At 39.0% G+C, this 13,985-nt stretch overlaps 1 protein-coding gene and 1 long non-coding RNA gene across 6 annotated transcripts in view; one reads left to right on the top strand and one right to left on the bottom strand.

The window, feature by feature from the left end:
* TNFSF18 (TNF superfamily member 18) overlaps positions 1–13,985 on the top strand; it is a 61,335-nt gene that overhangs the window by 14,310 nt on the left and 33,040 nt on the right. The gene's annotated exons all lie outside the window — the stretch shown is intronic.
* Positions 1–13,985, bottom strand: part of LOC105092772 (uncharacterized) — a 74,173-nt gene that overhangs the window by 30,290 nt on the left and 29,898 nt on the right. For both annotated transcript variants that reach the window (XR_010377550.1, XR_010377551.1), the window contains exons 2-4: positions 8,568–8,652; positions 6,518–6,687; positions 4,667–4,745 (exon numbers count right to left, since the gene is read on the bottom strand). This is a non-coding gene — a long non-coding RNA (uncharacterized LOC105092772). The remainder of the gene's footprint in view (positions 1–4,666; positions 4,746–6,517; positions 6,688–8,567; positions 8,653–13,985) is intronic.

Raw genomic sequence — 13,985 nt, 5'->3', positions numbered from 1 at the left:
CCATGGAAAATTAACCCAGTTAATGCAACCATGTGGGGACAACTGACAATGGAAGGGGGGTGTCTCTTGCCATCTCTGTCCTGCATACCAGTATGTCAGAAAGCACCCTGTTGGTAAATGTCACTTTACAATATGTCACTTTGCCGGGGTGACTGACCAGGAGACCCCAGGGCTATGCTGTGTGGAGTGGAATAGTCTGACTTCCAGACACACAAGTGTCATGCCAACTGGTGCCTGCTGAGGCCCTGGGCTTTCTGATGTCTGCCTGCAGTCCCTCAAAAAAAAAAAAAAAAAAAAAAAAAAAAGCCAAAACAAAAAGGACACCCTTTTCTGACGTGTTTGCCCTAGCAGAATTAACAGCCCTGGAAAATGGCTAGCCTCACGACAGCTCACATGTTGACTTGTCTCAGACCATATGGTCCTCCTGATTGGAGTCATAAATCCCATTGCTCTGAATAGCCCTTGACAAGTCTTAGCTCACTTGTAACCGATCAAGAACGTTTACATGAACTGATCATGCAGCCCCCTCTGTTCACCAGCCCCTCCCCAGGAAAGGCCTCAGCAGCCTCTCTGTGTGGCCCACTGTTGCCTGCAGCAGCATGCCTATTAAGCTTTCTCCTTCTCTCCTAAACTCTTCTTTGTCTCTGGTAAATTCTTTTACTACCCACAACACCGTCCTGCTGTGTCCAACAACAGTAAGCCCTTAGTGCGATTTTGTTTGCAAAGACCTAATGCGTCTGCCCCTGATGGCACCCAACATAACAGGAGGAGGCAGAACTGCACCGTGACTGCTGGCTCCTTCCCCATGGGGGAGGGTGGCTCTGGGTTTGTGAAGACCAGGAGTGGCCCTACCTTCCTTATAACTGGACAGGGCACTGCTGCGTTGACTCCCTCTCCATTGACCTGGTAAGTGCTTGGCTCCAAGATTTTCCCACATCCTGATGAATGACTTTTTTTTTTAAAGCATACTAGGTACCTTACTCTTGATACTCTTTGGCTTCTGCTGTCTGTATCGTGTGTTTGGTATCTGGTTGCAGTGCCCTCTACCTACCTGACCCCAGGGATCTGGTGGAAGAGGGATGGACCACGATTGTAAGGGTCCTGCAGAGTGTGTAGGGGTGGAGTGTATGGTCAGGCCACCAAGATGGTTGTTCTCTTGCTCTCTGTACGTCCCCTGCTTGACCAGGGCCTGCTTCACCTACACTCTACTCAGCTGGCTGACCTCCCTGCATACTTGCCCCAGGCCCAAGCTAATGATGGTTCTAACTTCAGCCACTATGATAGCTTACCAAAGGGGTGTTGAGTGGTGTGCCCCTCTACTAGTTTCCCTGGTAACTGGTGAGACAACCTGATGTGAACTCCCCCTCCCTCTGGGAGTGAAGCCTGCCACCACATCCTGCCCTCTGTCTGCTGCACACAGTGGGGTGTTGCTCTAGGACCTTGCTTCAGACATGTAAGCTCCCCCATCCATGAACCATTGGTGGCTCTGTCACTGACTCCAAGCTCATTCTTTGGTCTCCCGATGGGTAAGTACAGGGTTTGTAGGTCTGTGGGGTTCAGGCCAACACCTGCCAGTACTTTTTATTCCCTTCCCCCCTTTTTGGAGGGGGAGGAGGTAATTAAGTTTTATTTTCTGAACCTTTTTTTAATTGAAGCATAGTTTACGATGTGTCAATGTCTAGTGTACAGATAATGTTTCAGCCATACATATACATACATATATTTGTTTTCATGTTTGTTTACTTTTAATGGCAGTACTGGGGATTGAACCCAGGACCTCATGCATGCTAGGCACACACTCTACCAATGACCTATACCCTCTTTCCCTCCCCCATTTTTGGATAATAGGTATCCTAATGGATGTGTGGTGGTACCTCATTTGTTCTGATTTGTTCTGATTTGCATTTCCCTAATGGCTAGTGATGCTGAACGTCTTCTCGTGTGCTTCTTGGCCATTTGTGTTATCTTACTTGGAGAAATGTCCATTTAAGCCCTTTGTCCATTTTTTGGATTGGGGTTTTTGTTTTTTGCTGTTAGATTACAGAAATTCTTTATATACTCTGGATATTGATCCTTTATCAGACATGCTTTGTGAATGTTTTATCCTGTGGTCATGGGTTACATCTGCACTCCATTGACAAACTCCTTTGATACAGAACAGTTTACAATTTTGATGAAGGCCAATTTATCTTTTTTTTTTTTTTCTTATCTGGGCTTTTGGTGTCATGTCCAAGAAAGCATTGCTGAATTCAGTGTCGGGTAATTTTCCTTCTGTTTTCTTCTAAGCTTTCTTTCTTATGTTTAGGTGTTTGATCCATCTGAGTTAATCTGAGTTAACTGTGTGTATAGTGTGAGGTAAGCACCCAACTTCCTTGTTTAGCATGAGATGTCGAACTTTCCTGGCACCACCCTCCACTGAAAAGACTGTCCCTTCCCCACTGAATGGTCTTGGCATTTTTGTTAAAAAATCAAGACTCTCTGTGCAAAAGTTTATTTTTGGACTATTCTGTTCTATTTATGTTTCTGTTCTTATGCCAATTTTGTACAATTTTAACTTCTTTTTGCAGTAAGTTTTGAAATCAGGAAGTGTGAGTTATTCAACTTTGCTCTTCATTTTCAATATGGTTTTGGCTATTCTGAGTTCCTTGTGATTGCACATTAATTTTAAGATGGGTTTTTCTAATTCTGCAAAAACACCATCGGGATTTTGTGAGGGATTGCATTGAATCTGAAGGTCATTTTGGGCGGTACTGTCATCTAAACAAAATTAAATCTTCCAACTTATAAACATGGGATGTCTTTCCATTTATTTGTGTATTTAACCTCTTTTAGTAATGTTTTATAGTTTTTAATGTACAAATCTTTTGCCCCCTTAGTTAAATTCATTTGCAGATTAAAATTTTTTTGATGCTGTTGTAAGTGGAACTGTTTCCTTAATTTCCTTTTTGGATTATTCATTGTTAGTGTATACAATTATAACTGACTTCTGTGTGTTGATTTTTGTCTCCTGGAGTTTTCCTGAAATCATGTATTAGCTCTAACACATATGTGTGTGTGTGTCTTCAGAGTTCTCTCTCTATAAAATCATGTCATCTTTGAACAGAGATAATTTAACTTCTTCCTTTCCAATGTGGATGTCCTTTATTTCTTTTTCCTTGGCCGATTGTCTCATTGCCTTTAATCAATACCAAATACCTGCCTCATCCAGAGCCTTCTAAGGGCCTTCTGGATTATATTTCTCTTTCCATGTCCTTTTTCTCCTTCACAGGTCTTCCCTTTGTTGCCTCAGCTATATCTGCTCAAAAATCTTTAACTTCAAAACTCTTAAATGCTTTGGCGAAACTAGAAGGAGCTGCCTTATCTTCCTGGCAAGTATTAAAACCACCTTTTGTGGCTCCAGACTGAAATCAGTCCTTTCTATTCTGAAGTGAGTCTCAAGTAACGTTCCTGTCTTCAAAGATTCCCTCTTGTCTCACAGAGTGCCAAGTGTGATGGTATGAGTCCTGTATTTGAAATCAGAATATCTGGGTTTATGTCCCCATTCCTTCTCTTCCTAGTTGAGGGTGAAGTGGAGCAGTCTCCTTCCCTTACTCTAAATGTTGTTCTCTGTAGAAATGGGGCGCTAATATCTGCCTACCTTATGACATTTTGAGAACCAAACAGAATAATGTAGCTAAGTACACTCTGTAAGTTCTTAAAATACCATCCAAATGTATATTATTGTTGTAAGTAAAGTTGTACATTCCTGTTTCTAAGTAAAACATTATTCATTCATTTGTTCTGCAAAATGAACCAAACTTCTGTTATGTTCTGAGATGGTGAAGAAGGAAATTTCTCAAAAGGAAATAAGACAAGTCTCTCTGGAGGTGCTCACACTTGAAGTGGAGAGATATATGCAGGAACAATTCCGGTTCAGTGTGACAAATGGTTTAGCAATGGTGTGGACAACTGGTACATTAATGTAGCACGGTGTAGACAACTGGTTCCTTCAGGAGGTGTTTGGGAAAGCTTCACAGGTTGTGCATTTGGGCTGAGTCTGGGAAAACATTTATGGGCTCACCACAGACAAAGGAGGAGACCCCTAGAAGGCTACAGAGAACACAGCAATCTTAAAAATTAAGTATTGGTTGCCCCTTTGCCTAAATTTGGAGCTCCCGACACTCCCAGGAAGCATCAGGGAAAGCAAACTTTCAACCTTAGATGCCTCTTTGGTGGTAATCTCTCAAATTCCTTTTTTAGCCTCTGTGTGAGTTTAAATTTCTCTCAGTTTGCCACTTGATAAGATAAAGCTACACACGTAGAGTGAGGCAACTCATTTCCAGTCATGAGAAAAATAACTAATAACTAAGCAATTAGAAGGTCACACGGTGGAGGAAAAAAATATTTTCACAAGTTCAGGTCATAACCCCATTTGAGTTGGTTTTGAACTTGCTCCTGGACCCCAGGTCTTGAAATGAATCAGCTAACAGCACTGCGCTCACCTGTAGCACTGCCCCTCAAGAGGAAAATATCTGACAAACAGTAGTTAAACTTATTCCACTAGGGTTGGAATGCAGTGACCCCAGCAGCTAGATCAGGCTTTCTTTGAAAAACAAAACAAGATTTCCAAGAACCTGTTGCATTGTGAAGCACTCCAAGAAAGACAAAACCAAGAAATTTTACTCACCGACTTTCTGCAAGCAGAGTCTCTGATAAACCATAGACTTCAAACAGATGGGGCTTCTGATACTCTGTATCTCCAGCACCTAGCACATAAAAGGGGGACCATAAATGTGTGTTGTGGTTAACTGAATGGTCCAGTGGATGCTCTTTTACCAAAAAAGCATCAAACTGGAAGTGAAATTCTGGGTCTGAATTGCTAGAAAAATTTCAGCTCTTGCCTCTTTCTCACGCCCTTCAGAGAAAAATGTATGCCTTGGAAAGGAAGGGAGGGGAGCAGGCAGGGGTGCCCTGCCTTGTCCCACATCATCTTTGTTCCGTGTCTCGCACTGAGGTACACCAGGACCTCTTCCCACACACTTGCTTCTAGAGTGACTAAAACTTTCCGATGGCCGCCTTTCTAGTCTCAGCTTTTGGTCACCGTTCCACAGGACCACCTGAAGATTGGATAAAAAGGGGTGGGTTTCTTTTTAAGTCATGACCGTTCTTCGTTCTTTTTCTCCAATAGCTCTTTCCCTCATTGTATTCCAAGAAACACAGTCTCTGCGAAATTTTTCACAGAAGATCCACGGTCAAAGTATACTCAAACATGCTAGGTCACAAACATGTCACATGACACAGCTGGCTGGGCCCTGTTGCCAGGAATCTTGTTTCTTCCCTTTCCTGACTCTCCTGCTGGGTCCACTAGCAGCCTCTCCCTGCAGCCCCTCCACTCTCAAATAACACATTCCTCTTCCTGTGCTTCCCCTCAGTGCAGGAAACTCAGTTCTAAAATATCCTCTCCTTTAGGCACAGCACTTGCCTGGTCCATCTGGTAGTCACATTTCTTGTCAGGGATTCTCAGTTGTATTAGCATATTGGAAATATTTAAGACCCTACATTTCCATTTTGGTGCACAAACTTCTGTCCATTTTCTGGGATTTCCCTCTATACATTTCTTAGGAAGGAGCCCCCCCCCCCCCCCCCCGCCCCAAGGCCAGAGCCTGGTGGTAACATCATTAATTGATTTGTATCTGCAAATTCCGAGTAGTGAATCTGAAAGAAATACTTTATGAACCTCAAGTTCATGGCTGGAAATTTTCTTAGGCTGTATTATCCTCCTAATTTGGAGGTGATGATAATCCAGCCTTGGACAATGGGGCTTCTAGATTGGTCTCGAAGGCTCAGGGTCTGCCAATATTTGTTTGGGTAAAAGCTACCCCATTGGCTTGCAACTTCAAAATTGATTTTGGATGGAAAGCTTTGGCAGAAAGCTTGGTGTTCTTGTAGGAAAGGAAGGTAGGAATTAGGTAGGGCAGTGTTCCACACTTGTCTGTATTTGTGATCCAGCTTGTGGGCTACAAATGAACATGAGCCCATGAAAGAACACCCACAGCAGCACCTTCAGGAGCTGATGGGAACATTCCAAAGAGGTAGGCGTGGTTGGCAAAGCTCTACTTGAAGCACAAATGGCCCTTCAGCTACGCAAAGCTCTTCCTGAGAAACAGAAATGGGAAGTAGCAGAGCCAGGCCTCCAAGTCTTCTTTCCAAAGGAAGACCAAGAAGCAATTTGTCTGGTCTGGCTTTACTCCGGGTAGATTATGTGCTACTGAAGTAATTTTGGATTCCGAGCCCACAAGACCATAAGCAGTAATAAGGAAAGTGCTGCTCATGGTAGGTCTGGGCAGGCTGCTGGGCCTCAGTGCAGGACCTCGAGGCATGGCATCTGCCTTCTCAGCAACTCTTGCCCTTTGTATTATTTGATTCCTCTTTGCAAGCATTGAATATCAGAACTTGAGAGCAGTGTTTAGTACCGCCAGTAGAACATTTTATGTCTAAGCACATATCCACGTAATTTTTTTTTTTTTGAGTTTTATACCGCTTGATGTTAGCTGTCCCTCCATGTCTGCTTTCTCTCTAGCCTCCATTTCTCTCCATGTCCTTTGAACACCTTTGCAGAAAACCTCTTCCTGCTTTCCAATTGGGAGTTTGACATTCTACCACAGTCTTAAAATTTGTCCATCTTGGGAGGTATCTTGTGTGCTTCCCCTGAGTGTAGAAAAGAGAGAAAATCACATGCAGGTTTATGTAAGTAATTTTAAAACACATACATACCCAAACGACACACTGTAGTTTTTCAAATATATATTTATATAAATATATTTATTAAATTTATCATGTATATATAATGTAACTATTAAGTGGATTTATATAAACACCTTTGAAAGATACACACATGGACATATATTGAACACATTACACTGCTTCCTTGTGGGGACAAAGGAAGTGAGAATGGGGGTTGGAGATGAAAAAAGAGTAAGATGGCTTTTCACGAACAAGTGATGACATTCCTGAGTCCCAAAACAACAAAACGAGATGGAGAAGGATTTTCTCATGTGGAAAGAAGTGGGGGAATATATCAGGCAGAGGGAACAACATGCAATTTATTCTACACATTAATGAACTCAACCCATATTTACAGAGCATCTGTTATGTGCCCAGCACTGCGTAAGACATTCAGGGAAGATGTTGACCCTGAATTTGCCAGGCACTGTTCAAAGCATATGACGTAAAATATAGTCCTGAAATAACCCTATGAGAGAGTTAGGGGCTATTAATATCACCCACCTAAATAACAATAAAGTTAAGGTACATAGAGGTTAAATAACTTGCCCAGGACCACACAACCAGTAAGTGGTGGAGCCAAGGTTCAAATAGCACCCGTGTGACTCTGGAGCTCACATGACGACAAAACCACTCCCTGATTTTTGTGGTCCACAGAGCGGTTTCCACTTGGACCCAGTAGCACTGTGAATTAGCTGACTTTAACAAGTCTTGTCCCAGTTCTGGAAATTGGGTATCCCATCAACCACTCAGAAAGGAAAAATACTTATTACAATTAAAAACAGGAATAAAAAAAGCTTTCACTTCCTTTAATAAGTGTGAAATGTATTTGCTCAGGCTTTTGAGTGCTTGGAAATTGTCTACTACTTTTGTTTTCCATTTAAGCTAGTTTTGATTCAGAAAAACACTTAAAAGCCAACTAGAAAGTCTGTGGCTTTGGCAGCCATACTTAAGCTTCCCCACAAGAGGAAATAGATCCCAGCTGGTTGCGTTCTCTAGAGGGTGTTAGCTGTAATACAATTCGAAATTAGCTCAAGGTCTAGCTTCAAAAAGATAGTCTATTGCTTTCAAGATGTTCTGAGAAATCCAATCTTGGATAAAAGTTAGAAATGATCACTGACTACATTACAATATGTTTGCTTACCTCATTGTTCTTCAAATGCAAGAAGATGAACAAAATAGATCTCTCCCCTTTCTGTACTTTTCACTCACCACTGAGTAATATCTATATACAAAATAACTTCATACAATTTTCCAGCACAGGGGAGGCCTTCTAACTTTCTGGCTTGTATCAGAGTGTAGGTTCTTTCAGCTTGTCTTGAGAACTAATTCGTCTGGCTCCCACTATTAGCTTCAACTAGAATGGGTTTCATCTGACATCTGATACATTATCCTTCTGCCTTTATAAAGAGTCATTTTGTACATTTGGACAGCATTTTAAAGTCTAGTGTAAAACCACAGTAGAAGATAGCATCAGATATATAGTGTCACTCAGAGATACATAGTTCTAGGAAATATTTTTCTTTTTTTTTTTTAACAAATGATTTGGTGCCTTAAATACCAGAAGATGAAAACTTCATCACTTAACACATATACTTCCCTTTTTCCAATAGCTTTCAGAGAATTCAGACCCACATACATTGCTCAAATGCCATAAGCTAGTTGGTCCTCTATCTTATAATAACCCACCCTTTCTGATTGGTGTCCTAATGTCTCCTGTATTGGAAACAGGATGGCCTTTGTCCACAGTCACACCAGGGTTCATGTTTCAGCTCTGCTCTTGCTACTTGCATGAAGCCACTTACCCTCTTGGCAATCCATTTGACTTCTATGTGCCTCAGATTCCTTATGTGCAAAATGGATAAGCATATCCTTCTTTCATCAGGTTATCTGTGAGAATTAAATGAAAAATCTGGGTTGTAGCCTTCAAGAAGATTAGTTTATTTCCTTAAGATGGACCATCTTGAGTTTTTATTCTTAAATACTTTGCTGAGTTTAAATGTGTTCATGGTGTGGTGATGACTGGAAAGACCAAGTTCATCTTTGCAGCTCGAGCTTAAAGGCGCTTCATACAGAGGAGGAAGAAAGCTTGTGGGAAGCCAGAAAGTTGTTCAGTTTTCTGAATAATTTGAAAATTAAACTTTACACTTATTTGTAGGAGAACATGGTTTTGGAAACTGTTCAACATGCAGCTCCATGAAGCCACTACCAATTGACTGGAGTTAAAATGAGAGAATGAAATTCATCTGGCATCCCTGTGTGGTCACTTAGAAACCTCAGCATGTCTTCATGAACTTCTCTTCTAGAGCAAGACAGCAATTCATGTGGCTTCTTCCACACTTTCTCATTTGATTTACACTGTAATCATAGAAATAATTTTCAAAATGGCTATTGGGAAAAATCATAACTGTCTCTGATTATGGAACAAATTCTTAGAAGAAGATGTAAGAGACACAAGGCAAGTAGGACAATAACCTTAAATTATAATCTTTGGTATTATCAATCTCTTGACCAGCAAGTAGCAAGTATAATTTAGTTCACCAGTGGTTTATTTTTTAAAAACAAAAAATAGAGGTAGTTCAGTGTAGAGGCTCAAAGCACAGACTGAGTCCAGACTATTGGCATTTAGACCCCGCTTTGCCACTGACAGTCTGACTTTGGGAAAACTAATGTCTTTGTTTCAGTTTTCTCACCTGTAAAATGAGAGTTTACATTCGCTATGCTTCAGTTTCTTCATCTGCAAGATATGAACAGTAATGGTACCTAATAATCATGATTGGTGTGAGGATTCAATGATTTAATACTTGCGGATCACTTAGAAAAGTGCCTAGCATGCAGTATGTTCCTTTTAAGCATTTGTTAACTAAAAAAATATAAGCCAGCCAGCAGTGAAGGAGGCAGAGGTAGGTATGGAGGCAGGTTGTGATGAAAGAGGAGCAGTCTTCGGAGACAAGCGGGTTGAATTTTGACTCTACTACTTTCTGACTGCAGAGGCTTGGACCAGTCAGTTTTCCCCATTTGAAGAGTAAACTTAAGTCACTTTGCAGAATTATCGTGAGGGTTTGAGCTCACCTGTGTGAATGATGTAGCTCAGCTCAGTGCCTAGAATATAGGAGGAGAGCATTTAGAAACAGTAACTATCTAACATTTACCTTGAAAGAATGAAAAGGTAGAATAGAGGTGACATGCATAGCAGGAAGGATGTGGGTTAGTCAACAGGAAGATTTTCCTGGCAATAAATTTTATAAAAGGCTGGAGCAGTCCACAAGGAGAATGTGGACTCTCCCTTTAAGGCAAACATTCATTTCATGATAATGAATCATCTGGATCAGTCTGGTTTAGTTGGGTGTAGATTTTAGAGACATTCCACAAATTTTTCTTCCTCTTCCTCCTTGCTTTCCTTCCTCTCTGCCCCCTTCCCTTCTCTTTCCTTTCTTCCACACTGATTGAGTGCCTGTCATGTTCCAAACATTATCCCAGGTAATGGTGGCACATATATGACTAGAATCCAGTTCCTGTCCTTTAGTGGGTCACTATTTACTACCTGTGTTTTATAAATGGAGAAACTTTTACCGGTGCTGAACATGAACTGCAGACATTAAGAAAGTTAACCTGGCTGCTATCTTGACACAGTTCTTTATCTCTACAAATCACTTTTCTTCTCCCAGGTTCTTCCAATCAATTAAGGTCCTCTGAGCACCTATTTATTGTGTGTTATAATGAGCTCTCGGAATATATATTTCCTTAACACAGAGTCCTGCTCTCCAGACGCTCAGTGTCATGGGAGAGATGGACATGCATACAGAGAATTGCCAGGCATCATGGGTGTGTTGGAATAGACAAGAGCAGAGAGTTGTAGGAGTTCAGAATCGAAAGTATCAGTATATTCCTAGGAGCATCAAGGAAGGCTCCAAGGGTGAGAACATCTTAAAAAAAAACAATCTGGGCTTAAAGGAGGAACTGGTGTTTCCTAGAGGAAGAAGGGAGGAGGTTTCCAGTAAAGAAAGCATGAAGGCCTGAGTGTGCCTAACCTTTGAGGGAAACATAAACTCAATGACCAGTAGGCCTGAAGAGACTTGTAGACCAGAAGTATATGGTGTAGGGTAAGGATCCAACTTCCTTCTTCTGAATGTGGATATCCAGTTTTCCCAGCATCGTTCGTTAAAGAGACTATAATTTTCCAGTTGTGCAGCCTTAGCACCCTTATTAAAAATCACTTGACTGCATATGTTAAGATTTATTTCTGGGCTCACTAGTCTATTCCATTGGTCCAAGTGTCTTTTTATCCATCTGTCTGTGTCTTTTTATACCCCTGCCACACTGTTTTGACTACCATAGCTGTGTAATAAATTTTGAAATAGGAAGTGTCTGATCTACAGCTTTGTTCTTTTGCAAGATTGTTTTGGCTATCCTGGGTCCCTTGAGGTTTCAAATGAATGTAGGACAACCTTTTATGTTTCTGCCAAAAAAAAAAAAAGGTCATTTTGGATTTTGATAGAAATTGTTTTGAATCTGTAGATATCATCCAGTAGTATTCACATCTTAACAATATTAAGTCTTCTAATTCATGAATTTTGGATGTCTTTCCATTTATTTGTGTCTTCTTTAATTCCTCTAAGTGACATTTTATACTTTTCAGTGTACATGCCTTTGGTCTCCTTGGTTAAGTTTATTCCAGGTATTTTATTCTTTTAGATGCTACTGTAATGGAATTGTTTCTCTAATTTTCTTTGTTCATTGTTAATGTATGGAAATGCAAATGATTTTTATATATTGATTTTTTTGTCCTGAAACTTTATTAGTTCTTTTTCAGAACTATTTATTAACATTTGTTTATTCTACAGGTGTGTGTGTGTGTGTATGTATATAATCTTAATAGTTTTCTGTAAGATCATGTTGTCTGAGAATAAAGATAATTTTACTACTTTCTATTCAGTTTGAATGCCTTTCATTATTTTTTCTTCCCTAATTGGTCTGGCTAGGACTTTGAATACTGCATTGAATGGAAGTGGTAAAAGTGAGCATCCTTGTCCTGTTTCTGATCTTAGAGAAAAAGCTTTTATTCTTTCACCATTGAATAGGATGTCAGGTATGAGGTTTTCATACATGGCTTTTATTATGTTGAGGTAGTTTCCTTCTGGTGCTAGTTTGTTGAGTTTTTTTTTCATGAAAGGGTGTTGAATTTTGTCAGATAGTTTTTTTCTGTATCAACTGAGATGATCATGTGGTTTTCCCATTCATTCTGTCAATGTATTACATTGATTTCTTTTCATAGTTGAACCATCCTTGCGTTCCAGGAAGAAATCCCACTAGATCATGGTGTATAACCCTTTTAACATACTGTTGAATTCTGTTTGCTAGTGTTTTGTTGAGGACTTCTGCACTGGTACTCCATCAGGAATATTGGTGGGTAGTTTTCTCATAGTGACTTTGCTTAGCTTTGATAGCAAGGCAATGTTTCCCTCTTTACATGAGTTAGGAAATGTTTCGTCTTCAGGTTTTTGGAAGAGTTTGAGGAGGATAGTGTTCATTATATAAATATTTGATAGAATTCCCCAGGGAAGTCATTTGGTCCTTAGCTTTTCCTTTCGAGATGTTTTTGATCATTGATTCCACCTCCTTACTAGTTATGTCAGTTTATATTTTCTATTTCTTGATAATTTAATTTTAGTAGGCTGTGTGTTTCTAGATTTTTGTCCATTTCACCTAGTTTATTCAACTTACTTGTGTACAATTGTTCATGAAGCTCATTATTTTTATCATTGTACAGAAATAAAAAATTATCTTTCGTTTCTAACATTAGTTATTTGAGTCTTCTCTTTTTTTCATAGTCAATTGAGATTAACTTTTTAAAAAAGAACCAACTCTTGGTTTTATTTTTTTTTTCTCTATGGCTTTTTAATTTATTTTGTTTATTTCTGCTCTAATCTTTATTTTTTCCTACCTTCTACTAACGTTGGGTTCTCATTTTTTTGTAGCTTCTTAAGGTATAAATTTACATGGTTGATTTGGATATTTTTCTTTTAGGACTGCTTCTCGATTGCATACGTTTTAGCATGTTGTGTTTTCATTTCATGTTTTTTCAAGATTTTTTTCTAATTTCCCTTGTGATTTCTTCTTTAGCTCATTATTGTTTGAGTGTGTTTAATTTCCATAGGTTTGTGATTTAAAAAAAATTTTCTTTTATCAATTGCTAGTTTCATTCCATTGTGATTGGAAAAGATATATTGCATGATTTTAATCTTATAAAGTTTATAAAGACTTGTTTTGTGGTATGGTATGTGATCTGTCTTATGTGTATTTGAGAGAAATATGTATTTTGCTTTTAATGTGTAGACTTCTGTTTATGTTCTATATATGTCTGTTAGGTTTTATTGGTTGATTCGTATTTTCAAATTCTTTGTTTCCTTATTGTTTGGTTTTTTTCTATCCATTATTCAAAGTGTGGTATTAAAGTTCTGTACTCTTACTGCTGAGATGTCTATTTCTTCCCTTAATTCTGTCAATATTTGCTTGATATATTTAGAAGCTCTGATTTTGGTGCATAAGTTTATAGTTGTTATATCTTCTTGAAGAATTGATCCTTATATCACTATATAATACCCTCCTTTGCCTCTTGTAACAGTTTTTACCTTAAGGTCTATTTTGTCTGATATTCGTATGGTCACATCTACTATTTGCATGAAATATGTTTCCATTCTTTCATTTAGACTTCAGTTGAGTCTCTTGTATACAGTATGCAGTTGGATCTTATTTCTGTATACATTCTGCCAGTCTGTATTTTTTAATTTGGGATTTTAAGCCATTAAAGTAAATAATTACTGATAGGGAAGAACTTACTATTGACATTTTGTTACTGTTTTCTGTATGTCACACAGCTTTTTTGTTGCTCATGTCCTGCCTTACTGCCTTCCTTTGTGTTTGCTTGATTTTTTTGTAGTGACATGTTTTGGTTTCCTTCTCATTTCCTTTTGTACATCTTATAGATGTTTTCTTTGTGGTTATCATAGAGATTGTTATAACTTTAGGATGTTTTATGTAATCTATTATAAACTGAGAACCACTTAATTTCAATCACATTAAAAAAAAAAACTCTTCTTTACAGCTCCATTCCTCTCCACTTTGTTAATGTCACAAATTACATTTATGTATTTTTACTCATTAACATAGATATATGCTTTTTAATGCTTTACATTTTAAAATCTATAAAGAAATTAAGAGAG

The sequence above is a fragment of the Camelus dromedarius genome, chromosome 23 (assembly GCF_036321535.1).
Source record: "Camelus dromedarius isolate mCamDro1 chromosome 23, mCamDro1.pat, whole genome shotgun sequence".
Classification (NCBI taxonomy): domain Eukaryota; kingdom Metazoa; phylum Chordata; class Mammalia; order Artiodactyla; family Camelidae; genus Camelus; species Camelus dromedarius.
This window is presented reverse-complemented; position numbering and strand designations above follow the sequence as displayed.